This window comes from Lepidochelys olivacea (genome assembly GCF_965140295.1).
Source record: "Lepidochelys olivacea isolate rLepOli2 genome assembly, chromosome: 1".
NCBI classification, from domain to species: domain Eukaryota; kingdom Metazoa; phylum Chordata; order Testudines; family Cheloniidae; genus Lepidochelys; species Lepidochelys olivacea.
In genome coordinates this window covers 269,090,943-269,115,430 of record NC_140411.1, presented here as the reverse complement: position 1 = coordinate 269,115,430, position 24,488 = coordinate 269,090,943, and the positions used below count along the sequence as shown (strand labels likewise).

Here is a 24,488-nt window from a genome sequence, read left to right as displayed (position 1 = left end):
GCAGGTGAATTCTCTCGGAGCAGTCAGACTGCAGCATTGATGATGATTCTGCTCCACAGGTCTCAGTGCCAAGAATGATGATACCTAGGAATCTTTGATGCCTTTAAGTTTAGTCTTGAAGAATAAAAAGCATTCCTTATTAGAGAGGTCTGAGGAAGAACTGCACCAAACACACTCATTTAAGGGCCAGGTGCATTAAACTTCTTGTGCCAACATACAAAAGAGGTAATTGATCCTGATGAACCACTCAGACTGGGGGAGGTCCTCAATTTTGGGGGGCTCAGATCCTCAGACATAAAGTTAGTGATTTCTTTCCCCTGACATTGGTAAAATATCTAATGCAGGGGTCTCAAACTCAAATGACCATGAGGGCCAAATGAGGACTAGTACATTGGCCCAAGGGCCGCACTACTGACCACCCTCCCGTCCCTGCTCCACCCCTTCCATGAGGCCCCGCCCCCGCCCCTCCTCTACCCACCCCTTCCCTGAAATCTCCACCCTAACTCCGCCCCCTCCCTGCCCCCAGGGGGTGCAGGAACAGTGCAGGGTGCAGCAGGGGGCTCAGGGCACGGGGTTGGGGTGCAGGAGGGGTGCAGGGTGCGTCAGAGGGATCAGGGTAAGGGGGCAGGGGGCAGGGTGTGGCAGGCAGCTCAGGGCGGGGGTTGGGGTGCAGGAGAGGTATGGGGTGCAGCAGGGGGCTCAGGACAGGGGGCTGGGGTGCAGGAGGTGTGCGGGGTGTGGCAGGGGGCTCAGGGCGGGAGGCAGGGTGCAGGGTGCGGCAGGCAGCTCAGGGCAGGGGGTTGGGGTCCTGGAGAGGTGTGGGGTGCAGCAGGGGGCTCAGGGCAGGGGGCTGGGGTGCAGGAGGTGTGCGGGGTATGGCAGGGGACTCAGGGCAGGGGTGCGGGGTCCAGCAGGGGGCTCAGGGCAGGGGGTTGGGTGCAGGAGGGGTGTGGGGTGCAGCAGGGGGTTCGGCTGCAGGAGGGGCTCAGGGGGTGGGTCCAGCCCAGCACGCACCGGGGGCAGGGCAGACTCCTTGGCCAATGGGAGGTTCGGGGGAGGTACCTGGAGGCAGCACACAGACCCCTGTGCCGCCCCCCTCCCCCCGGTCTCGGCCACTTCCCGGAGTGGTGCGGGGGCAGGGCAGGTAGGCAGGGAGGGAGCCTGCCCTACCCCCCAGTGCATGCTGGGCTGGAGCCGCTCTAAGTAAATGCTGGGGGGACTTGGGGGCCGTGGGGAGCTGGCGGGCCACAGACAATAACCCCGTGGGCCATGGGTTTGAGACCCCTGATCTAATGGTTTATTGTGACATATCTTGAGTGGTAAGGAAGTCTGCAAGAGAATTCTGATATTTTATTCCCTTTTGTGACACCTAGGAGGCTCCGAGGACAACTAGAAGCAGCACTGAGGCAAGGTTCAGGACAAATATGAACAAAATAACTTTTTCCTTTAGATAGAATACCCAAGCTACTGTGCAGATTTCTCTCAACAGGAGCTTGTCATTAAGAATGCATTTAGTAGGCTGAGACATATGGAAGCCATAATACATACAGTCCCCAATGCCAAATTGTGTGTGAAGCACTATTGGTCTTTTTTCATTCCCAAATGTTTCCTTCTGTGATTGAGAATTAAAGGGTCTGTAATGCCTCACAATATGTGACAATGGTGTATATCAATGTAGACTCTGTCTGCATTGTATCCTTTTATCTAAATGGTATTTCTAACAACTGATGACTTTGTGGAGGGCTGGGAACACAATATCTGGATCAGTAAAAATTTCAGAGAAATGTTCACCTTACTTACAATATTTCAGTAGTTTAGAATGCATTACGGTAATCTCACATACTTCGGTATTCCCAGAGACAAAAACTATGGTAAAATGGAGTTAAGATTGGGAATATGTATTAGTGATTTAAGGGTAAAAGACATTATAGGGGTGTTGTAGTGATCCTGGACCCAAGTGTTTTAAACCCAGGAAATTCAGTAAAGGCTACAGTTAAAAGGAATCCACAAAGCTTAAAATATGGAGATGCAGTTAAATCCAAACAACATTAACCTTGCCCTGTTGTGGTGCTGTAAAATAACCATATGATTAAGATGAAGGCACTTTTGTATTTGTGGTCCTGGAACAGATAAAAACTGATTTTTAAATATGTCAGATTTTTTCCCTCATGGCATTACGGGGCACGGTGTTTCTTGACTGCAAGCTACTATATTAATTAAAGAGGATCACGTTAAGGCTTCCAAAATCACATCATATTGACAGATCCTGACCTTGGTAAATATTTTTGTAGTTGGTCTAAGCAGACTGCTCAAAAGGAGATATTACAAATATGGAACTTCAGCCTGTCATGAGCTAAGAACCTTACTGTTGACATAGGGTATGGCCTCTGCTGCCTTGAACAACAATCTTTGCTCCTTCATTTTTAAAGAAGAGTCATGTGGTCAAGTAGCAGGTGACTGGAAGGAGTTTTATTTACAGCTCTCTCACTGGCTTATTGTGTGGCTCTGAACAAGTTACTCAACCTCTGCCTGCCTGTTTACACTCTTTAAAGTGATATAATATGTGACTATTTCACAGTGATTTTGTGAGATTTAAATATTTGTGAAGGATTTTAGGACCCTCTGATATATATTTAAATAAAGGTATTTTAGGTATTATTCCTCAGATGTGGAAAATGAACTATGCAGACAGCAATAGTGTATAAAGCTGGCCACAACTTCAAATTTCCAGTTCAGGGAAATTTTTAAATTTGTTTTCAGTCCAGTTTGGACCAAAACCAAATATTTTCAAAATTTCCCATAAATAGAAATTTCCTAAAAAGGTTTATTGAGAAAATTTTTATTTTTGAAATTCAAAAATTTTGCTTCAGAATATTTTTTCCATGGGAATCGTCATAAATATAAAGGGAAGAGTAACCACCTTTCTGTATACAGAACTATAAAATCCCTCCTGGCCAGAGGCAAAACTCTTTCATCGGTAAAGGGTTAAGAAGCTAAGATAACCTCACTGGCACCTGACCAAAATGACCAATGAGGAGACAAGATACTTTCAAAGCTGGAGGGTGGGGGGAAACAAAGGGTCTGTCTGTCTGGGTGATGCTTTTGCCGGGAACAGATCAGGAATGCAGCCTTACCACTCCTGTAAAGTTAGTACATAATCTAGCTAGAAATGCGTTAGATTTCCTTTCGTTTAAATGGCTGGTAAATAAGTTGTGCTGAATAGAATGTATATTCCTGTTTTTGTGTCTTTTTGTAACTTAAGGTTTTGCCTAGAGGGATTCTCTGTTTTGAATCTGATTACCCTGTAAGGTATTTACCATCCTGATTTAACAGAGGTGATTCTTTTACTTTTTCTTTAATTAGTATTCTTCTTTTAAGATCCTGATAGTTTTTTCATTGTTCTTAAGATCCAAGGGTTTGGGTTTGTGTTCACCTATGAAAATTGGTGAGGATTTTTATCAAGCTTTCCCCAAGAAAGGGGGTGTAGGGGTTGGGGGGATATTTTGGGGGGAAGACGTCTCCAACTGGGCTCTTTCCCTGTTCTTTGTTTAACACGCTTGGTGGTGGCAGCAAAGGGTTCAAGGTCAAGGCAAAGTTTGTACCTTGAGGAAGTTTTTAACCTAAGCTGTTAAGAATAAGTTTAGGGGGTCTTTCATGCAGGTCTCCACATCTGTACCCTAGAGTTCAGAGTGGGGAAGGAACCTTGACAGGAATATTTGTCAGAATTGGCATATTATCTGAAATGTTTCCAATTAAACAAAAATAGCATTTTTTTTGCTGAAAAATGTTTCAGCTAAAAATTTCAAACCAGCTGTAGCGTGTATTTGACATCAGCACAGATGTGCAATGTAAACTACTGCCTTCCGCAAACTGATCAATCAGTTTGGTCAGTTATCAAAGGAACTGGAACCCAGGTGAGAGGAAAGATTCAGCATTGTTTCTGAAATTAAATAGTGGGACTTCATAGACCTTACTGAGTGAGAATTAACACTTCCTCTTTTGAAGAACTGATGCCAGCTCACGATAGGAGTCAGTGTGGAGTCAGCCAGGAAGGGAGGATTGGGATGCTAGAGAAAGTAGAGGTAATAATTTATTTTTGGTGCTGTAAATAAAAATCCCCCCCTCCAACTAATCAAATACAGAATGGCCACAGAGGCAATAGCAGTTATAAAATGTTTTTGGAGAGTAAAAATAGCACAATGCACCATTGGAGGAAATGAAACTAATCTTGAGTAATAATATGCTGCAGTTGCCCTTACACTTAGTTCATATTTGTATGACATAGTTTATTCTCATTTTATAGTTTTTGATATATGTATTCAGAAGGCCATTGCAGTATTAGCTGTGAATTCATCTTGACCAAGGGTATTCCTTCTCTTTCTGCCAGTGTTTTGTGGCCTCAATGTCTATACAATCTGGTCTCCTAGAATCATAGACTTTAAGGCCAGAAGGGACCAGTGTGATCATCTCCTCTGACGTCCTGCACATTGCAGGCTGCAGAACTTCCCCCAGTCACTCCTGCCATAGACTCATAACCTCTGGCTGTGTTAATGCCCTCTTCAAATCATGATTTAAAGACTTCAAGTTACAGCAAATCCACCGTTTATTCTAGTTTAAACCATTAAGAGAGCTGTGCCTCATACAGCAGCCTCTGAGGATATTTGCCACTAGCACTTGCGGATGGGCCACATGCCATTGTAGGCAATCTCATCATACCATCTCCTCCATAAATGTATCAAGCTCTGACTGCTTTGCCCTGACTGCTCCCCTTGGAAGGCTGTTCCAGAACGTCACTCCTCTGATGGTTTGAAACTTTCATATAATTTCAAGCCTAAACTTGCTGATGGCCAGTTTATATAATTTGTTCTTGTGCCAAAAGTGGCCCTTAACTTAAATAACTCCTCCTCCTCCTCCCTGCTATTTATCCTTCTGGTGTATCGGCCTTCATTTTGTTATTTTGCTAAATAAGCCAAGTTCCTTGAATCTCCTCTTGTTCAAACTGTCCCCCCCCCAAAAGTGGCTCTTTTGATTACTTGAATGGTAATACAACACCTAGAACTTCTACACAATACTCTTTCACAATGGGATATGTCAGGCTCCCACTGTCTTAGGGTATGTCTACACTGCAATCATAGGGTATGATTGCAGCTTGGGGAAACCTACTTGAGCTCGCTTTAATTAGCGAGCTCAAGTGCCAGAGCAATGAAGCTGTGGTAGCTCAGGTTTCAACATGGGCTAGCCCTGTGAGTGATTACCCAGAGTTCAGAGTGGTCTTGTACAGCCTGTGCTGAACCCCCACTACTGCAGCTTCACTGCTCCAGGACCCAAGCTAGCTAGATCAAAGCTTGCTTGGGTATGTCTGCCTGAGTTGCAATCACAACAAGTGATTACCATGTAGACATGCACTTGGAATGACTGTAAAATTCTGAGCAGGTATGTGCTGTACTCAAGCAGCAGAAAGCTCTTCACTCTTATGTTTTCTCTTCTTTGAATGGCTATACCAGGGATTCTCAAACTTCATTGCAGCGCAACCCTCTTCTGACAACAAATATTACTACACGACCACTGGTGTGGGGGCTGAAGCCCGAGGTTGTGGGGCTCAGGCTTTGGCCCTGGGCCCAGCAAGTCTAATGCCTGCCCTGGCTACCCCATTAAAATGGGGTCTCGACCCACGTTGTGGTCCGACCCACAGTTTGAGAACAGCTGGACTATTCTAATGGTTGATATCTATTGCTATTTTCATGTTTTTAGTGTAAGGAAGTTGGAGCCTGTCTCCTTGTTTGTTATGTATAAGTTCAGTTTACTTAGAATAAACATTTTCACAGAATCAGATCAGAGGTATAAAAATGTAATACTTCACAGTTCTGTTATTTCCTCTTACTGTCTTCACTAAGAGCCTGTTTACGCTTACCGTGCTGCAGCACTTAGTGAAGGCGCTAGTTGCTACTCGAGGGGCGGTAGCCATTTCAACAGGAGAAGCCCACCTGTTGCCATAGCACTGTCTACACCAGGGGTGAGGTCATTATAGCTCGGGGGTGGCAGTGTAGACCAAGCCTCAGAGTTGCTGGTTTCGCTTTTATTCCATAGTTCTCTCCTTTTTGGATGAATGCTATAAAGGTCACTCTTTTATCAAAAGACTTTCAAAGAATCCACTATTTTAACTTACAAAATCACAGTGCTTGAAGTTCCTCATAATCAGAGCTCCATTTTTCTTGTGTAGCATATTATTGGACCTACCATTTGTCATAGTCTCAAAACAATATACACTTTTAATAGACCAATTTTTTTTCCCTAAGAAATCATTCACAGATTTTCACATTAGTCATATAATGAATTTCCTTTTTGGAGATAAATGTGAATAGGATCAGCTGAACATGTGAGAGGTGCTTAGTTGTCTAAATCTAATGTAGTTTATGTGTATATTAAACTAATCTATGTAATGGTTTCCTAAAGAAGAAAAACATTTTGTATGTGGACCACTGTGTATTATGTCCACATGGTCTAACTAATTTTGTCTTCCCCTCTCTAAGTTATTGCTTCTTGTGAGGGTGTCTTAATAGTCTCAGTGTAACCTGTTTAACTTTGCCCCATTAAGTGACTAATATATGGCAAATCCTTTCTAATACAGCAATTCTATATTCTGTATTGTCCAAAGGTGGGATTAGTGCTATTGTGTATCATAGAGTCAAAATCTGTACAACTGTTTTCAATATACCTGATTTTGATAGTCTCCTACTTCCATCACTTTCAGGACTTGGGAAGCTCCCTTCTGCAAAGATTTTTTCGTTTGAGGATACTGGGACAATGTGTTTCAGTAATGAGAATTTAAAATTGTGATGTTTTATCACTTTTGAAAAATTGTTCTGGGTTTTTTTTATCCACTCATAACTCAAAAACAACTTCATATAAAAACGGCAAACTTGGTTTATAATCTAATCCTTGTTAGTGTTTGTTTGCATTGTCCTAGGTCTGTTGGGCCAAATTTATCTTGGTGTAACTCCACTGAAGGTGATGGAATGATATCAGAAATGAATTTGGATCACTCCAGTATTATTTGAGACTTTTGTTTTCTTTCTGTCTGTTTTCAATTATTATTAACGTTTATGTATTTATTTTGTTTTAGATTTTTGACTTGAAAGGGAAACAGAGCTAGCAGATTATTTCAGCCACTACAAAAGATGTCTCTGCATCCCTGCTCCGACTGTGCTTTCTTATTTGCAGTCTTTGGCATCAGTGCATTACCAAAGCACAACAGTCAGCTTGGTTCAAATTTCCTTTGAGTGGAAGCATGAGTGACAGGTCATCATCTATTCATTTACAGAAAATGTTCATAATCTAGTTAGGTTTAAAGTGCAATTCAGCTCTAAAATGTGATGGGGACAAAAGCACTATCTTGCCTAGAAAATGTATTCCTTTTGTCCCTTCAGATCATCACTACCAGCAGCCCTTTCTCGCATATGGCTTGAATCCCATGGTTACAAGGATCTGCCTGATATCCTCCCAGTAAGTAGCAAATATAACTCCTTAACTAATATAGATTGGAAGACATGGGTTATATCATCGTAAGTGATTCAGATATCAACAGAGGAGAATTAAGTTCCAGGTGACAATGGGTAATGGTCTCTATTCCACAGAGCAGAGACGTAGGGGCAGAATTAAGGATTGTATTAGAATCTTATCCATACATTTCCTTTGTGGTTTAAAGGAGTTTTAAAAGTAAACTTTATGATGTTGATTAAAGTACACTCAGTTCTTAAGTGTAACTCTGTCTTAGCTATGATTTTTTGCCAGTGAATAGAGTGAATGGCTTTGAGGTAAAGTCTGTGACAGTTTGGAGAATCTGTCAGTGTCAACTTTTGAATTCATTCGTGTTTTTTGAAATCTCGATTGGCCATTTATTAGCAGGGTCCTGGCACGTAGTGAACAGCCCATGTCTGGAAAGGTGTGACAGAGCCATTAGGGAGTCATTAGCAGTGACTGGCTCTCACCAGCTTGAAAAATGGGGTTTCTGCCTTTGAATGGGCTATTTCTTCACAAAAACTTGTTTAGGGAGGAAGAGAATGGGTATGTGTGTGCTGGAATCCCTTCCCCTTGGCCCAAGCATGTGGCTGGAAGAGCTGTACTGTTTCTCTGGTTTCAGAGTAGCAGCCGTGTTAGTCTGTATTTGCAAAAAGAAAAGGAGTACTTGTGGCACCTTAGAGACTAACCAATTTATTTGAGCATAAGCTGTCGTGAGCTACAGCTCACTTTATCGGATGCATTCCAAATAGTTGGTCTTCAGTGCTCTGCCTCATAATGCACCAAGACTTGCACATTTTTCATATGACTAAACATGCACGTGCTCTAATAGATTCCAAATGCATCCAATGAAGTGAGCTGTAGCTCACGAAAGCTTATGCTCAAATAAATTGGTTAGTCTCTAAGGTGCCACAAGTACTCCTTTTCTTTTTACTGTTTCTCTGGCTGACTTCCATACAAGGTGCTTTTAAAAAGAGACAAGCCTTCTGAGTAAGGGGCCTTTCCACTGCCAGAAGTAGAAGATTGAACAGGAGAAGTGGGGGCAAGATGGACCTGGCCCCTGAAGGACATTGAACAAAACCCAGAAGGCTCTCAGGAGTGGCAAGGACACTGGAGGGAGGGATTTGCATTGAGATGTTTGTTGATTTTCCATAGATCTGTACTTCTCTTGTGCTCTCTAAAGTGTGTGGGTGTTTAAGAAGTTCCTTTGCAAAGCCTGTGTGTTGTTTGCTTCAACTGCCATGTGGTGCTTGAAGAGTTAAACAGTAAACCAGAGTGCCCATGAGGAGTGGAGCTCTGGAAAGGGTGTGCATACGCAACTGCGGCCTTGAGAGGTCTGAAGAACTGGTTCCAGGGTGTAAGTGGTTAGACCAGGGGTCCCACTGCAAACAGGGGTTTCAGAAGCAGGGTTTGCACCTGGGGAGTGTACCTGAGTGACCAGGAGCAAGGATCAGTCACTTCCTAGATCAAGAGAACGTAGCAGCTCGTGAAATCCAATGGTTTGGTTCCAGTGGAGCAGTCTGGTGACCCTGCACAACAGGCGACTCAGCCAGGCTGTAACAGAGTCATTGTGAGGGTGGTGCAGCAGAAAGCACCACTCTTGCAAAATAGCATACAAAGATGTTGTGGGGGTAGGCATACGGTGAAACTAAGGGGAGATAAATACACAACAAACTTATTTTGTACAAAATTTCTTTCATTATTAGTGACAGACTGCATGCTATGAAGTGATGTGCTAGAAAAAGAACAGTTACTTCAATTGTAAAGATGTCATTGTTTGTAGCATTTATGCTCATAAGAGGAAACACATTCAGGTTCTCATCAGGAAACACATCTGTGACTTAGTCACAGCAAACACGCTTGGTCTCTGCACATCTTGTAATTCCATCAGCTGCACTCCTTTCTCTTCCTCATTCCCCTTTCCTGTCTGCATGCTTCTGCACTTCTTAGGTGTTTGAAATAGTTGGTCTTCAGTGCTCTGCCTCATAATGCACCAAGACTTGCACATTTTTCATATGACTAAACATGCACGTGCTCTAATAGATAGCTTAAGTGACTGAAATTTTAAAAGCTCTTCAGACATGTTCAGTCTTTCCCCAGAATTGTATCTGAAATGCAAATAATTATAAACTTCTTGTCTAGGAGTCTTAAGTGTGATTTTTAGAAAGGAAATGTCCTTCTTGTATATGCTGGGGGCCCTTCACCAGCTCTCAGCTTCCATCAGCTGGAAAGTGTGAAATGACAGCAATTTTCTGTAGTGTTGGTGATTGAGCTGCCTGTATCATAAGGGGGTGATACTGAAGGTCATGTCATTGGTAATTCTAAAACAGATTTCTCAGGCCATATGATTGGCCCTGATGGAAAGGATACAGAGCCCCTCATCTGTCCACCACAGAACATCTGTGCACATGCTTGCACACAGCCCATTATCTTTTGCAGCTACAGAAATTTCAAATAATGGAGAAGTGTCTGTTTCATGACTTGGTTGGGATTAATATCTGTTCTCTAAAAACAGTAGATCAGAGTTGCAAGAAGCTGGTACTCTTAGAAACTAGCAATTCCAGGTGACCGTTAATGTTTAAGAGAAAATTAAACAGAAATATTTTCCGTAGCGTGTGTGTCACAGTAAATGATAAATAGAAAATCTTTGGAAAAAATTCTGTCTCATTCATGGGGGGCACAAGATCTCAATTATTATAGGCAAGGAGGAAGGGGTATTGTAGGACAATGTGTTTTTTTTGTTGTTGTTGTTATGTGCTTCTGACCAGGACCTGAACCTGACGGGGAAGGTCTTTAGCTGGTGTAAATTGTCATAGCTCTCTTGAAGTCAGTGGAGCTCCTGAAGCAAAGACAATTTACACCAGCTGAGAATTTACATATACCTTCATTTGTTGTCCTTTCTGTCCCTATTGTTATATCTGAGGAGAGAGAGGCAGCAAGAAAGCAATGTAATTAAAAGCAAAACAAAGTCGACACCATTGCTGGGTTTCTCAGAGCCTGATCCAAAGCCCTTTGAAGTCAACAGAAAGACTCCAATTGACTACTTTGGGTCAGGCATTCTGTCTTTGCTTTGTCAGTCTGTGTTTTCAGGCCTGCTCTACACTTAAAAGTTTTGCTACTATAAATATCTCAGCTAAGGGTATGATTTTTTTTAACCATAATAATAATAATAGAACTGGTAAAAGCACTGTACAGATGCAGTTATGTCAGTATAAAGGTGCCTTACACTGGCATAGTTTATTTCTTCTTCCATATAGGAATAGGTGTACTATTATAAAATATCTGGTTTCAGAGTAACAGCCGTGTTAGTCTGTATTCGCAAAAAGAAAAGGAGTACTTGTGGCATCTCGGATGAAGTGAGCTGTAGCTCACGAAAGCTCATGCTCAAATAAATTGGTTAGTCTCTAAGGTGCCACAGGTACTCCTTTTCTTATTATAAAATATCTGTATACTGACATAACTGTGTCCACATGGGAAGTTGTACCACTTTAACTATACTGGTGTAATTTTCTTGCCTTAGACTACTAAAAGCAGGGACTGTCTCCTTCTTTATATGTACTATAGCACCAAGCACATTTTTTTGGCATTTATCGGATAATAAAGATTATACAGAAGAGAATCAGGCTTCATTTAATCTTATATGAAGGAAACTGATTTTTCTGTGATCAGGATGATGTGTCATGGAACTGATAGATTTTGAAACTGTGGCCTTCTATTAACCAGCTGGGTTCTTAACAGGGATTTTCACTCTATATATGAAAATTATTTTTGAATAGTAAATTGTAATAAAACTGCAGCCATTGTGCTATAAAAAGTAACACTTGTTATCTTTTGGATCTGGAAATTCTTGAGACATTTACTAGAAGCTTATTTCAGCAAATGTTCTCCCATCATGGATTTTAAGTCAAATTCATTAAAGTTTGTGTTTTATTTATGAATAAATATGGACTAGTGAGATTGAAAATGGAAAGGTAGCAACATGTTGAGGAAATACATAAAACTCAGGCATCGGACTTGTTAAAGTCAGAATGATCTGTGCAAAAACTACCACATTCAAAAAAAAAAATCTTTTGGGTGCAAAGAATCTTTCTTCATTATCTGTAGAAGCATGTGATGTTCACATACGGCACTCATGGTGTATAATCATGTTTTGATTATCTCTTTCACATTTCCATTTCTTCATTACTTGGTGAGATTTGTTTATTTACTCATTTATCATTGTGTAGTTCTCTCTGTTCTTTCTTCACGTTAGTCATTATTTCATTAATCTTCTGATCCTGAATGAAAAATTTGGTGGTTTGAGAGAGAAGGTAGAAAAAAACAGGTTCAATTTGGGGAGATACCCTGATGATCAAGGAGAGATGGGATCTGTGAACCGTGGAAGATAAGAACTTGGAAAACTATGGAATTCATGACCTTGCTCTATATAGAATGAACAAAGTATCATTAGACATGTCTGCTTTCCAATCATAAACTAAAAGTACATTTTAGAAAAATCATTATTTGATAAGTAAAAGAAAAATGAGTTTAAAAGATAAAAAATTCTATTCACTATGAAAGAGTAAAAATAGTCAAAGTCATAGAAGTCCTATATTAACATTATGTGCAATATCAAAAAATAGTTGATATATCGCACGTTTGTGATATTACAGCAGTCAACATGAACACCTAATCACTTTTCGTTTAAATGTAGATATTAGATAAAATAATGTTTTCTGGTACTTTAAAATACAAGAGTATGTGTGCTGTAATTCAGAAGACTTTGTCAACAAAATAAAAAGAGTTCTTTTGCAAAAGGTCTCATATTTCAACACACATTATTTGTTTACACTGTCGATCAAATATTCAGCATTAAAATGCATCATAATCCTAATACTGCTGCTCATTATATGACAGAAGTATGCCAGTGAAAATTTAAAAAAAAAAAAAAAAGACAAGATTTCCTTACTTCTAAGTTGGATGGGAGCAGCTGTTTGGATAATTCCACAGAGGGACAACAATGACCAACTGACTTGCACATTTTAAAGAAAAAATGATATCTAATCCTTTGAGGATGCCATATGTTCTGTGCTTTGAGGCAAGCTGCCTACAGTACATAGCAATTAGACAGACTGGAGACTGTGCTAAAATTTTATCCAAAATGCCAGTAGAGAAGAATTTCTCCTAATAGAATTTAATCACTAATAGAGAGACATACCTACATTTCAGATATTTATTGCAAAATAAATTGGTTAAAATGCAAATTCTTTCAATCCGCTTTCCCTCAGAGTGTCGGGTATGAACTAAACAGGTTTGTTTGTTTGCTTGCTTGCTTGCTTGGTTATTTGTTTTTCTGTTTATTTGTTTAAGTTATGGTTAGAATTACTGCTGCCCTTTTGTTTTAGAAAATTTGTGAATTATTAACCTTGTCTGGAATGTATTGTGACTCTTAGCTTTAGACATCATTTTTCATTTGCGTGTGAATTAGGTATGAAGTGTATTAGTTGTTCCAAAGTAGCCAGTATAAATATTCATCAGGGATGGGGGTGGAATTTACAATTGACAGCTAGAGCTAGACAGCAGATCTGTAGTTTTGTATTAAACTTCTACACATTCATGTAATATTTGTTGCCTCAGTTTAATGCTTAAATGCTTTGCTGAATTGGGACATATATGAAAAATTTATACTGATATTTTGGGGATACACTGTCCATAAAAGTTTGGCTAATTAACCTGAGAGATGTATCACTAAAGAAATATTGGGAGTCATTAGAGAGGACAAAGGCCTATTAGTCCAACCTGGCACACGGAGATGTCCTGGGCCTTGAAATAGAGTCTCCAAAGACCTGTCAGGACACAGAACCCTGAGCTAATGAGCTGAGACAACTGAGAGTTGCCCTTTAAATTCTGAGTCAAGAATGGGCTTATTCTGCTTTGCAGTATGTAATACTGCCATGTTTAATAGGCCTTAGTCCAGCAAAGCACTTAATAAGCACAAGCTCATGTCCAAAGTCAGTGGAAACTACTCATGTTCTTAGTTGCATAAACACGGGGATGCCCACATCATCAAAGAGGTGATAGGCTTGTTTACAATGATATGAACATGTCAATGTATATTTGTTCTTTTCTATACATCATATAACCAGTTTCAGGTCTGGTACCGCAGCCTGATCTTGAAAGATTTATATCTAAAATTAACTACAATTCATACGCCAGGGTGCTTAAAGAAGGCCATTAGTACTATAGTACAAGTAGCCAATATAAAACATGTATTAATATTTGAATAGGCCTTGCAGTAATTCTGAGGCCTGTAGGACGTGGTAGTTAGCATAAGGCATAAGTAGTTAGCAGGATTGCTTGACCAAGTGTTATAAGATTTAGCCATATGTAATTTGTGATACACAAGTAAACTGCAAAAGAACAGTTTATATGTGAAATAATGGAGGTTTAGGCTTTTTCATATTTTAACCATGAAGCAAAACTTTATTCATGTATCGAAAACATTTGGAAATGTGGTGACACAAATAGCTTATGATAACAGCAGGAACCCTAATTTTGGCCTTACAGAATAACAAACATGAGCAAAGGGCTGAGACCACATATCAAATATCATCCCAGATATGAAGGGAAAGATAAACAATAAGGTTATAAAAGATGGTCAGACCATCCCCTAGTTGGAGACATCGGGATGACAGAATGGTGAAAATTGGATCATCAAGCTCTCTTATAGTGCTTCCTCCACTTTTTCTATCTTTACTTTAATGTCTCCATAGAATAGTGAGTGTACACAATTCAGTGAGGGTTACTTTGCTGTTGGTTGCTTTGCTATATTTATTTCTGTATCTATATTTCTATTTATTTTTCTGTGATTGCAATTATACTTGTTTATATGGAACTAAATAAAGTCCCCATATCTCTGTGTATGTGACTCACCAATCTCATTATACACATAGTGAATTTACATAATGAGTAAAGAACCTCTGGTGAATGGTTTGTGCAGTTTCCACCCAAATTAATCAAAAGGCTACAGAAGAAAGAAAATATTTTCTAGTAGGATTTGTTGTCTGTTTTTCTTTTAGTTTTCTGTCTGTTTTTCTTTAAGGCATATGTTTAAAGCTGCTCATTAGTTTGGTATGTTAGAAGAAGTCCAAGTGAAGATGGCTTACGAAGCATAGTGCAGGTGGACAAAGGTTCATAATAAATGCAATTTAGTACATGGATCTGCAGTTAAACACTTCATACTGCATGTGGTGTACATGTATTTCATATATATATAGTAATATAAATTGCACACTCAGAGATATAATACTAGATATATATGCATAGCATCTGTAATAAATATATATGTATATATAAAATAGCGTGTGTGCGTGCACAGGTTATATAGTATATAGTTTTCTAGATGATCCCATTCTAGCCAGTCAAATGTTTACTTAATGTAAAAGGCAGGACCTTAACTTATATATTAGAGTCTTGTACATTGTCTTCTTCCTGTTTCTCATATGCAGCTGTACTTGCAGTTTCTTGCTAAGCCACAACATGCTAGTACCTTTGCGATATGATTCACTCCAGGAGCTATATCACTGGCTTCTGTTGGTCATGAAAGGAATCACACTTTAGGGCTACTGATAGCCAATTAAGGTCAATCCGGGAATCCATCCTTCCCTTGAAATGCTTTCGGTATTTATAGAGAAGACTCAAGGATGCATCCAGTCCTCAAAGTGCTGGTATTCATGTTGCCTACTTTGAAGAGCCATGGCAATTAAAGGAAGAGGATCTTGGGGACATCAGGTCTGAGGGCACCTTCTGTCATGGCTCAGTAGGAAAACGCTGAGGATCTCTCTGCTTTTAAATAGAAATACAATTTTGGAAGGAGATGAAAAAGAAATACTGACAGAAAGGAGAGAAGAAATTGCTTATGGGAATTGCTTATTCCTTGTCTTTTCCTAGATTTAAAAAAAAATAAAAATTAAGTGAACATTTGCCATTTGGATTGAAAAAGTGACAGCTCATGGTTAATGCCCTTCGCTTTCCACTTGAGGTGTTATTTACCTCTACCAGTCACTTTCAACCACTTTGAAAATTGTGTCTCTGCATGTTTTCCTCCAGATCACATGCACACACAACCAACTGTTTGTTTGGTAGTAAAATGGGCTGGTTTCAGGTGTCATAATATCTTTTTGATCACACTTGAGGGGTCTTTCTCACCAAAATGAAATTTGTCTCAAATAACTGCCTAGATACCTTACAAGCACTGTGCTTTTAGAAAATAAACCAGTATAGCCTGACTTACCAAATAGGTGCTTCCCAGTTTATCAAGTGATAGTCATAGCCAGACTTGGCTCATACAGAAATGAGAGGATGGCCCCTTTCATAGTAAATTTTAGACACACAAGGAGAAAGAGGTAATTAAGAAATTACTAATAATAGTAACAAGGAACAACAATCAAATGGGCACATGCCAAACCACACTGTGTTTCAGTTACAGTAGTAGGAGCTACAGGTTCTGTAGACTCTGAGGTTTTGTCTCTAGGTCAGTAAGATACAGTGGGCTGTTATGGTAACAAAATTGCTATAAGCATTCAACAAAGAGAAGAAAATTACAGTATTCTAGATGCACATATCTTATTTGTAGAAGAAACGTGTCATATTATATTATTTAAAAAGTAAATTGATTAAAAGTATGCATATGCAAGAGGGAACAGAGTTAAGATAGTATTTGTAACTTTCACTTTGGCATTTCTGGATCTCACATGCTGAATTGTGCAACGTTAACATTCGCAACACATGATTTTGAGTAACATGGCACACATTAGTTTTAAGTAATTATTTATTATTTTTGTTCCCACTTCATAGATCCCCCAGCTAATAGTTTGTAAATACTAATTGACATAATTTATTCCCTAATGGTTTTATACATACTTTTGGGACTAAAGCATGCTTAGACTTGATAAAATGTCAATAGGAAACTCAGTTCAAAAAGCTCATTAATAAATACCTAGCAGTTTAGTGTTAATGCTCCCACTGTGCCCTTACCTCACTCTATGTTGCTTAGGTATGTCAGGGAGTTGAGAACAGATATCTTATATGCTGCAGAATGTCTAGAAAGTGAACTTGATTGAAGATGCAATTGCAGCCTTAACTCTGATTGTCCCTGCTTTTTCAAGTTTAAGTTGTAGGCTTAAAGATTTAGTTTTTTGTATTTACAATCAGTTTATGATATAGTTTTGTATAGAAAAATTATATCTTCCCTCCGTAGTAGTAACTTTCCATTTTAGTTCATTTCTTTCTGAAAAACACCAAATTTTGTCTTTACTGATATAAACAAGCAAAACATAACAATAGTGCAATGACCACCTGCTTCTTTTTGAAATTTTAAGTAGTCAAAATTAAGTTTTTCGCTTTGAGATCATGCCAAGCAGTGGCTCTGATCAAATAGAATCTGGTAATAAATTATGCAGTATTATGATTGTGTTCACAAGATAATTAGCCATGACTGAAATTAGATTTATACAAAAACAACAACAAATATGTAGAAAGCTTATTCAGGAGTTGAATTTGAAGGTTTTTTGCGTTTTGTTTTGTTTTTTACCAGTAATTGGATTTTTTTTATTGTCAGGGTTGGTTCCATGTGCTCATGTGTTGGATCTCTCGCTCTTTAAAATACGAAGTTTGAATTGCCATGCATTGCTCTTCTCCCATCCTATGACTGGCAGTCAGGACAGAGTTATAGCACCATCTGCTTAGAAACAAGGAAACAAAGGAATTGTGAAATATTGCCCCATCTATATAACCCCACTCAGTTTCCTCTTTTCCTCCAGTTCTTTTGCTGTCTCCTGCTTACAAGCATGGGGCTATCTACACAGTCCTGCTCTGTGTCCCTTCTTTCTTTTTTTTTCTTGCTCTCCCTCTCTTCCTCAGGAAATGACAGAAGATAGGAATGGAGAAAGAACAGACAAACAACTAGAGAAAGAAAAGAAGATGACTAAGAAGTCTGAAACTAGAGTAAGGGACTACATGGAAGAAAAGCGTGGAAGGCAGAACAACTAGCTCTGTTTGCAACTGAATGCTGGTAGAACATTCAGTCAGGGATCTTTAGCACCCAGCAGTTACCAAGAATCCAGGCCTCTTGGGAGGTCCAATACCAAAGGGCTGTACGTCAGCCCTCCTTGCTCCAGTGAGTGGGCTCTCCTACCTGGCTGGAGACCTACTACCTGGTCAGTATGTCCGCCTGCCTTGCTGCTCAACCCTCCTACAGCTTCCTATTACAGCAGTTAAATGTTGGTGGCTTATGTGAACCACTAGTATAGCTTCTAGTGCTCATTTTCCTCTGACAAGTGATGCTTCTGGGCCCTTTGATGGAAGCCCACCTCATACTCCCCCACCTCTCTGTCTCTCTCTCTCTCCCTCCTCTATATTTAGAAAGGAGGGGCAATATGCTTTACATACTGGGTATGCCAGAAAAAATTGTTCCTGGGGGATGGAGCCTCAAGATAATTTTACTTGCACCACAGATTGTGTCATTGCTGCATTAGAAAAGCTCACTTTATTTTGTTTCCTAACGCACGAGACTAAAGCTCTCCTTTACCTGTAACAAGGACCTGAGGTGCTGCCTTCCACCACAAGTTATTGAAGAAGGTCAGGCTGGACAGAGCAGTGGTTACTTTGGTGGCTCCTTGGTAGCCCTGTTTCCTTGTTTTTTATGAATTGATGACTCTGCAAGTTACCCCTGTCTCGGCACTTCCAGTGAGAGAGGACCTTCAGTCCCAAAGACCTGTGTTACACAATCAGCTCTGACTTTTGAAGTTGATTACCTGAAAGCTAAATAGAGCTGCTTCCTATAACAGAATGTTTTTCAGCTGAGGGGGCCTATTGTCTGGTTATCAGCAGGAAACCATTGCTTTTTGCACACGCGTTCTTTCATTTAGAACATGTGTCACCAGAAACATTGGCTGTTCTAGAATGATCCCTCCAGAATGTTTTGAGCTTTCTCTTTCCAGGATTTCATAAGGATTTTAAAGTCTGCATGCTCAATGTACTCTCCTCTTGCAGTTCTGCAGGTGAAAGACACATTGAGGATTGGCTCCCATCTTTATGTCAATAGGCGCTTTCACTAATTTCTGTTGCAGAGGCCTGCTTTTCATATAGTGATCCCACAATGGAGTCTGTCCTTGTTTTTTTTTTTTTAGGTTCATTTTGGACCTCTCTTTGAGCCCCTTAGAGAGAGCACTTTATAGCTGCTCTTCTTTAAATAATTGCCTTCCTCAGTGCAATTATCTCTGGTAGGACTGAGAAGCTGAGTTCTTGGTTTATTTCCCTTCTATCTTCAGTTTTTCTCTGAGAAGTTGACTTTTTGCTTGCCATCATAATTCAAGTTTAATTTTTTTTAGCCCTTATTCTGCCTAGTATTAGCCTTAATCCAGTATCCTTTTGGGATAAAAAGTTTCACCTTTTGAACATAAAATGTACTTTGAAACTTTATTTATGTCATGCTCAAGAGTTTAGGCAAGCAAAGCCGTTATTTGTCTGTTTCATGACCCTCGCCACTGACTAAAATCAAGAAAACCCTTCTGGTCTCATGCCATAGCCCTTCTTGTGGAAGATAAGGATGTTCACAGAAGATGGTCTGAAGCCTGAGTGGCTGCTGATGTACCAAACAAAAATCTAATTGATGACCCAACTGTGCAATTGCTGGCTTCGCTCCCCATGGAGCATATGGACAGCTCTAAATGGGGGTCTCTGTACCCGACATGGAAGAATCACATATTTACTCCATAGATGGAAAGTGAGGGAATCACAGAACTACGAATGTGACATGGTGCAAACTGTCAGACACATTTATGCTCATTCTGGATGTGTCTCAGACATTCACGTGGCTACCCTCTCTGCTCTTGTCTGGATAAGAGACCTTAAGATCCAACTGTAGTCACACCTGTGCTTTCACTAGTTTTCTATTGCCATACAATAGAAGTGGATGTAATACAGGTGAAACAGCAGTGAAGGCTCCCATTGCTAAATGGATATGCACTTGTATCCACACAGCTTGTGACCAGGCTGGAGGAGCCTACCTTGAGCTGGTGAAAGGCTGCTCTATTGATGGAGTTTGACTTCGTGGTCAATGATTACTAGGTTTTTCCATAAGGTAAGCCTATTTCCTCAAGTCATCCACTGACTGACCTGAATAATCTGCCATTGTTTGGGAAACGAATGATATAAAACAGGGAAACATTACTCACCGGTAATTCTGTTAGTGGTAGTCTCCTCTCTGTCCATCCTGCATTCTGCCCACCTCAACTCCGATGTAAGGAGCTGCTTCTAGTGTGAGCTTTCTTTGCTCTCAGGCTTTCTCTCTGTATTCATCTTTGGAAGCTCACTGTCAGGAGGGAAATGGGGACTGACTGGGCACTTATACAGATTGGGGATGTGATTACACAATTCTTTTGCCTCCTTGTTTCCCGATGGATGGCGTCATAATGCTAACTGTCCTGACTCTGACCATGCAACACCACCTTTGGGATATCTCTCACTGCTATTGGTGTTAATCACCATTGCTAATTGTGTACCAGTAATATTTGTGTAACAACAATGTAAGGAATGAGATTGTGATTGGCCTTGTGTAGGGATGTTTGTGCCCTCTCCGTCTTTGAGCAGTTACACAAGGCAAGCCACAATCTACCTCCATATTTTTTTTTATATAATGGAGAGGAACTGAACACAGAGGCTCTTTAAGGTCTGATTGATTATTATACAAATGACAGATCTCACAGTTTCTAATGTTTCGAGCTCAACAAGGAGAGAGCCTCATTTAACTTCTGTGGGCTACTTTGACTAGGGACCTAAATAGTAGCTTAGAGATGTGATGCTACTTCCATTACCAACATATCAGGGATCTGTCTTTCTTCCCTTCATTATTGCCTCTTGCATTATCATTTAAGTAGTCTCTCCAGATGGGGGAAAATCAGTTAATCCTTCCCCAGGTTCCCTTGTCTTTTATAGAGGAAGCAGGCCTGTGGATTTCATTTTGCACCCATACTCTACAATCTGTCTCTGTATAACTTGATTTCCCAAAGATGGTTAAGATGGATAATTTAGCTCCGCTCTCCTGCAAAGTGTAGGGACACTTCCTCTCCTACAATAGAGGAAAATGGATTTATTCTTTTTGTAGGGCAGAGAGGGGAGACATAAACATTAGAAAGTCTAAGACACAGATGGTGATTTAACTGGTAACGTTATTATAGCGAGGATAGCAGTCATTCAGATTGAAGATGTGCAGATCATAATAGTTTCTCAGGTGCATATGCATGATATGAACTGTGTTACAGAGCAGGTCAAGCAATCAATTTTACATTCATATCCTGAGCCTCAGTCATTTTTGTTAGAATGCTCTCCTGTGAGCAGCTTATTCAGCTGAGGCTTAGAAATTTATTCCTGTATGAAGAAGGTCTTACTGTATTTGGCAAAGGAGGCAGGAAATTCAAAAATGTCTTTGACCTAATTTTAGATGACCAAGATAATGTTCCTTCAGTTTAGTTGTGTTACCATGGTGGCTTATTCTTTCAAGTACAAATGGAGGTTTCTATTTCAAATAACAAAAATATTAGAGGTATGTTTCGAAGCTAAAGAACATCACACATTTACTTATATCTTTTCTAGCTGTTCTCTTATGTCTGTATGACATCTTTCATTTGAAACATCCGAAAGCACCTTATAAACACATAGGCAGGGATCTATGTCATCTGTGATTCATGGCTACAGAATTCACTCAGGGGCACATAATTGTGTAATGGCATCTTTATTTTTTTTTTAATCCTTACATTTGCAAAGGAAATTTTTCAAACATGAACTAAGTGTTAATTGATGCAGTGATGTCTTCCTGAGATTGTAGACTGCCTAAAACAAGAACTCTGAAGGGGTTTGACCACCCCATCAGCTCAGTGGAGTGCTAAGTCTTAAACTTAATGTTGACAATTTAAGTGGCAATGTTATCCATTTTACCGATGATCATTTTAACAGAAACATGTAGATACAATGCTTATGCCACAATCCTAAATCCTAATTTCCAGGAACCAAATCCCTTAACTTTCCCCTATCCAGCTGCCAGAATTTCCAACTGCTTCCATGACATTGTTGATTATATTTTTAAAACAAAATTCACATTTAATAGAAAATATATGTAAAGTGCAATTATACATTTTAAATACAAAAAGTGCTATGTGTGGGGAAGGAAAATACATTGAATGTAATATCAAGGAATGCTCTACGATTGTATTATTAATTTTTATATTTTTGTAAGCAGGGTCTGAATGAGCTCACCGCTGACATCTAGTGATGAGCAGTGGAAGAGGACTTCAGGAGCTGATCTCATTTGCATGGGTACATCCACCTTGCCTAAGTGCTGAGCATGATGGGATTGCTTGACCAAATGATCACTTTTAGCTCGTGTTGGATCCCCAGTCCCTTTGTTGTTGGGGCAGGAGTAATAGAGGGTTGTTATCTTTGTTGTGTGAATCAAGGGCAGCAGAACTGTGCTTGGCATACCCTGATTGAGGGACTCACCACTCAGCTAACCGGCACTCGGTAGGCAGGGGACAAACGTTCCAAAGCCCAGTGAGTTGAGAGAGGGTGGGGACAGTACTTGTACCTGGTGGGGTGGGCCCTAGAACCATTTGACCCTTCCTCTCTCCCCTGATTAAACAGAGCTGATTGAGACTCAGTTGAGAATCTTGTTACACAACACAGAGCTGAAATCACTGATACCTAGGTCTAAGCATTAGACCTGCTTTGGGACAGTGTCTCTGATACAAGACACTGCCCAGTGTGCACCAGCAGTGAGACTCCCCCACTAACAGCTGAAATCACTGAGAGCTGTGTTAAGTGGTGAGACCTGAAGACATCCCAGCAGATTAGTGATCGGCAGCAAGGTGGCTGGCGGAGAGGACCGGAATGGAGCCTGGCAGAGAGGCGTGGCGATCGGCCAGCAGGGCAGCCAGTGAAGAGGAGCGGCAAGTGAGTACCTGGGCAGCAAAGCGAGAAAGGTGTCTCCTTACCTCCACCCAGGATGGGAGGTGAACTCTGCCGATGCACCTGTGAACTCTGGATCTGCCCTGACCAAGGACAACAACTGTGAGTGGAGTGCAGAGAAGGGCCAGGCATGTTACAGGGACTTTTGCTTGCTGGACTTAAGAACCTGAGGGAAACAGACATTGCCCAACTTACTTGGGGGTGGGACTTTTGCTCATGGTTTCTGTTTATGAACCCTTTTTGCAGTGTTTTTCCGAATTAATGCTGGGTTACTTCCCTCCTTTTATTAAAAGTTTCTTTACTACACTCAGACTCTGTGCTTGTGAGAGGGTAAGTATTGCCGCTTAGCGGCACCCAGGGGTGGTGTGTAATTGTCCCAGGTCACTGGGTGGGGGCTCAAGATGGTTTTGTCTTGTATTGTTGAAAAGGAACCCCTAGATACTGAACCTGGCCATTGCTGCTGCCAGTTCTGACTTACATTTTATTCAATAAACTTTAGCTGAAACTGCAGCAGAATTTCCAATCTGCTCCACCGAAGTGCCACAAAACCATGGGGCCTGGCTGCAGAATTTAGGTCAGGCTTGCTACAGAGTCCTTGGGACACTGCATATGGAATCACTTCCTTTATGACTGAAATGAAGCCAAATCTGGGGTGGAATGTAGCAACTGTTTAGCAGTACACAGCCACACTACACAAGAGTTTAAGGCAGGAAGTGGCAAATTGGAATATTGTAGCAATTCTGAATGGTGAGATCTCTGATCTGTTTAGGTAGATGGTAATCTGAAAAACAGAACAGAAAACTCAGGATGTAGGGATTACTATATGTGTCCATAACCTGCATTATGTGCCTTCTAAAGGCCATCGTTGGTGGCATTTCCCCATTGTTCCTGGTGTAGATGTATTGCCTCTGCTGTATGTGTGAACTGCAAGCTGACTCAAGTACGGAGCAATGCTGCAACCAAAGACAGTCTTAGGGATGAAACCTCCTTTGCCTGTCAAATGATGCACATAACATTTCAAATATAGTGATACTGGAAGAGAAGGAGAGCAGAAGGTCCATCATTCTGGCCTTAGTAAAGCACCACTGTCATAAATATAAAGGGAAGGGTAAACCCCTTTGAAATCCCTCCTGGCCAGGGGAAAGCTCCTCTCACCTGTAAAGGGTTAAGAAGCTAAAGGTAACCTCGCTGGCACCTGACCAAAATGACCAATGAGGAGACAAGATACTTTCAAAAGCTGGGAGGAGGGAGAGAAACAAAGGGTCTGTGTCTGTCTGTAGTCGTCTTGGGCAGGGACAGAACAGGAATGGAGTCTTAGAACTTTTAGTAAGTAATCTAGCTAGGTATGTGTTAGATTATGATTTCTTTAAATGGCTGAGAAAAGAATTGTGCTGAATAGAATAACTATTTCTGTCTGTGTATCTTTTTTGTAACTTAAGGTTTTGCCTAGAGGGGTTCTCTATGTTTTTTAATCTAATTACCCTGTAAGATATCTACCATCCTGATTTTACAGGGGGGATTTCTTTATTTCTATTTACTTCTATTTTTTATTAAAAGTCTTCTTGTAAAACACTGAATGCTTTTTCATTGTTCTCAGATCCAAGGGTCTGGGTCTGTAGTCACCTAGGCAAATTGGTGAGGCTTTTTACCAAACCTTGTCCAGGAAGTGGGGTGCAAGGTTTTGGGAAGTATTTTGGGGGGAAGGACGCGTCCAAACAGCTCTTCCCCAGTAACCAGTATTAGTTTGGTGGTGGTAGCGGCCAGTCCAAGGATAACGGGTGTAATATTTTGTACCTTGGGGAAGTTTTGACCTAAGCTGGTAAAGATAAGCTTAGGAGGTTTTTCATGCAGGTCCCCACATCTGTACCCTAGAGTTCAGAGTGGGGGAGGAACCTTGACAACCACCCAGGGAGAGGAGGAGATGCTAGGCTCAGCCACCAGAATCATCAGCCTATTTGAGAAGGAGGGAA

At 40.6% G+C, this 24,488-nt stretch overlaps 1 long non-coding RNA gene across 1 annotated transcript in view; it reads left to right on the top strand.

Annotated features, from left to right (window-relative positions):
- Positions 1-23,896, top strand: part of LOC311526865 — a 229,816-nt gene extending 205,920 nt beyond the window's left edge. The window contains exons 4-5 of the long non-coding RNA XR_014713179.1: positions 7,428-7,503; positions 21,794-23,896. This is a non-coding gene — a long non-coding RNA (uncharacterized lncRNA). The remainder of the gene's footprint in view (positions 1-7,427; positions 7,504-21,793) is intronic.
- The last annotated feature ends 592 nt before the right edge of the window (positions 23,897-24,488 follow it).